Source organism: Crassostrea angulata, chromosome 8 (assembly GCF_025612915.1).
Source record: "Crassostrea angulata isolate pt1a10 chromosome 8, ASM2561291v2, whole genome shotgun sequence".
Taxonomy (NCBI): Eukaryota; Metazoa; Mollusca; class Bivalvia; order Ostreida; family Ostreidae; genus Magallana; species Magallana angulata.
The window spans coordinates 49385294-49389740 of NC_069118.1; positions in this window are offsets into that span (position 1 = coordinate 49385294).

The following is a 4447-nucleotide window of genomic DNA, read 5'->3' on the forward strand; positions in this document are numbered from 1 at the left end:
CCATTGTCTCTATTTGAATTTTATTTCCCTCTCAGTGGTCGCGAATATAGACAAAATGGCGGACTCTGACTCTGTACCCTTGATTGAACAGAATCCGCATAGAAAAATTATTCCTTGAAAAAAAATAATGCTGACAGATGCTCATGGATAACAGTTTCATATAAAATATTCACTGTTACATGTTAACACGTCACACTAAGGCTGTGGCCTAAAAAAATGTTACACGCTAAGCTGCACGCAGTAAAGTCTCATACATTGTCGCAACAACGCAGAGGCATCTTCATTTGTCGTGGTAGGATCGTAATGCGACGCCATGCGACGGCTCGCACTGTGAGAATGTATGAAGTACGCTCTACCTATAGCGTATAGAGTATAGCTCTTCGTTCTGATAAACACGGAGTAGAAACGAAATAGGGTTACCGTGACAGCGCCGTAATGTCTACAACAGCGTCACTAGGGCCAGGTTGGCGCGCTGACATAACGCACATAGCAGTATTGTCACAGTGATAAGTCGATACCCTTGCACAGAGACTTCTCACAGCGATGTTTCTGTGTCTCTATTACGCTCTCATTGCGCATTCACGGCGTTTGAACTTTTTTTTCATTTTTCTGCGTTCAAAAAGCGATCCCAAAGAGCTGTTGCTGCGATAATTGCGCCTTTTTGGCGTTTCGTCTGCTTTTATTAGCGTCTAAACTGCGCTCCCACGGCGTTTCCATTGTTTAAAACTTGAACAATTGAAGTTGCACAAATTAGCAAGCGATAATTATAATATTCTCAAACTTGATGTAGATGACCAAGTTGAAATTAGCATTTGCGATAACGAGTGTTGTTCGGATATTATTGAGACAACTCCCCTTTAACTTCCCTTTCTAAGTGACGAACTTTGGTGAAAAGTGGCGTGAACCTTGAAGACACCCCAAAAAATAATTAAACAATAAAAATTTAATATATTGTTTACGACGGTAGATAAACAAGTCGGTGGTCGGGGTACTCGGCGCAGGAATGAACTCGGAGATTAAAAAACTTAAACATCTATTTTCTAAGTGTCCGTATACTTACAGTTAATGATATAAGAAATCAAATTAAATATGTTCATTTTGCTGCTTTTTTCGACCAAGTTTCACTAATGCTCGAGTTGAAATACGAATATGGTACAAAAACATTTTTACCAAGCAATAGAAATCTGACAACGACTTTACACTGAATGTTGACGTCAAGGCGGCGCCGCGAATATACATCAAATTGGTAAAAATCTCACCAGAAGACCTTTTAAGGACAAGCAATTGCTTAAAAACTATACGATAATAAAGGATAAAAAAAATCAGCTCATCATCTTTTTTCACAAATTATTTGACTGGAATTAAGACAAAGGGAGTAAATATCAAGTACTTCTACACACTAACTGTTGTCAACAGTTTTAAAATATGTACAAAATGACTGCAGGAGACATTCACAACAATTTGACTTTCGTGTCAAATAACTCGAATTTTATTTTTTTTTTTTTTTACAAAAAAATCAAGAATGAGAGAAGATGTAAATTATGACATCTTGAACCGAAAACAAAAGATGAGAAATAAAGAATAACTCTTATTTCCCTGCGTTTGTAAGGTGTTTAAGACACAGATGAAGCAATGAGTATAGCATTAAAATGACGTTGCTAAAAAGGTGGTTCGAACATATTTTATTGTATATATAATATACAAAGGGTTCGAACACAAGTTCTTGCAACTTACTAGGCTCTCATCCTAAAACAAGTTATTTGCAATTGTCATAAAACATGGTATATACATATATACTGAAAAAAATTGTAAAAGACAAAATAGTATACTTATATAAATCTGCGAAAAGTTTGCGGGTTCCTCCTGGTCACTGGTGGGTTATTCCGCTTACCAGGAATGAACTAACCATGCCCTGGACAAGAAACTGTTTACATTGACAAACTCTATATTTATTTACGTTTTGTGAAATTTCAAGGGTTTATCTTATTTCCTTAAATAATAAGAGAAAATGTCTCAATAATTTCCGAACAAACCTCGTATTTCAGGACCTTTTCAAGGACGTACATGGTATTTATGTCATTTTTTTCCAATAATGTAACGAGCCTTTTTAAGTTTTTTAACAGTTACTTACGGTTATTTTTTGAGAAGCCGACTATTAAGTTTTTTGCCTTATCATAAATTATTTCGAAAGCTATGTTTCATTAACCTTATTTCATTAAAACAAAACAAAACAATGCTTTTGGCAAAGTTAAAAAATGCTGTTTGTTCTGCGTACAATTGAACAAATTAAAAAGGGTGTAGCGCACTTAATGTTAATTTTAACTTCAGTAAGCCAAATCCTTAGTTTTATATTATTTTTTATTGTTTAGCGTAATTTATTGAAAAGTCTCAGATTTTTACTTTAAAAAGTTTCCATCTTGAGATTGAATCTAATGCTTTATCTAAATCATTGAATGTATTGATGATTCCTTTTTTATATTCACCGTGTTCAAGGTGAATCGCACGCGTTATCTCTCTATCTCTCTCATCTCTCTCTCTCTCTCTCTCTCTCTCTCTCTCTCTCTCTCTCTCTGTATTTATATAGTTAAAAAAAACAAGTAAAATATGTTTTTAATAATGTTGTTATGAGTATAGTGTACATCAAGATTTCCTAGGACAGTAGATGCAGGTGGTTTCAAAGAACATATAATCAATACTAACAGATAACTAATTTTTTTTATGATTAACAAACAAACATGTCTTTTTCAAATATGGCTTTAAAAGGTCTCCAATAAGCATTATCATTCCATTCCATTGACCATTGTGACACAACGACAAAAAGTGCTCCATGCCACTGGAGTTGCTGGGATTGCCTCCGTTCCATGCATCACACCAAAAGTGTCTATAACATGTTTCTGAGTGGTTAGAATTTAAGTATTCTCACATCATTTGACCTTTTTTTTGGTCTTTCGATATTTGATATAAACATATATTACAAGTCTGTTACTGGTTTTGAAACTTTATAAAAGTTTCCTTTAACATTCAACTCGTGAAGTATTATAAACACGGTATCACGCGCAAGCGTGGCAATTAGCACTATACACAGTATTCACTAATATGATACAATGTTTAAGTATGGGTTCATCTAAATATCATGCAAAAATGAAAATACGTGATATGTAAAATGAAACTAAATATCTTACAGAGGTATCAAAACAAAGTATTTTATTGTATCTTTTATTTGCTAAAACTCATATGAATTATAAGCAGTTTTAACATATACATATAATTATAAACAAATCCTTACACTCTAAGCAAAGCACACGTCACTATTAGTATAAACGTTATACAATATTCTACAAAGAATATTATTCATAAATGCTCATTCATAGGAGGAGAGACCCTATACATCAATAAATCAAAAAGTTATGTATTGACTAAATAAAAATAATGGTGGTAATACATTAATTGGATGTACGAATAGTCTGACATTCCCGTTTTTTACCAGCCTCACGCAGATACATTGCGATATGGCACAATTGTTTGCAATTATGAATGGCAAGGAGTTGAACTAACTTAAACATTGAAGGACGAGTCCGGTACTATCTTTTAAAATACAATATACGTAGACATTTATAAAAAGGACAGATAAGTATAAAATGGAATTCACCTCGACTTCACCTAAATTAAAATATTTGCAGATACGCAACGATCTGACAGTTCCATTATAACGACAATGCTCTACACAAAGCATGTGCGAGGACAGTCTATATTTTGTTAAAAGGACAAGGTTTTCCGTAAAATTGTATGCAAAAGTGTCAGGCAGATATGCGTCTTCTCAAAGAAATGCCTAAATTGAAGCATCTCGCCAATCATTTTTAAGTTTTGATGTCACAAAAATAAAATAAACGAGATTATATATCGTAGAATTGATTTTTTTAAAACTAAAAAAAAACTCTAAATGAAATGGTAATGCATACTTTTTTTTCAATTTTAAAAACTTTAACATATTTCCAAAATGACAGACCAAGCTATCAGAAATCTTAATCTGAAACTTCACTTAATGAAAAAAAATATCTTTTTCAGCTTTTTGCTGAAAATTCATGACAGAGTTATGTCTCTTTGCTTACCACAGGACTATCTACCTAAGATGACCACCCCTTGGGAAAACTCAAGGATATGTGTTCCCTCCAATCTTTCTTGGTGGGGGGGGGGGGGGGGGGTGGGGGAATTGTTCATTTTACTCAAGATTCAAACAAGAATTGGATCCATTGAAACTTGATGACTGCCACAGATTCTTCAGATCACATCTTCGTCGAAGGAAGAACTTTCAGAATGAGATCTTCTACTCACAGGCACCTGACGTTATATATTTTTCTCATAATAAAAACATACTTCGCTTACCTAATAATACACGTGTATAGTTAGGTAAGCGAAGTATTTTTTTTATTATGAGAAAAATATATAA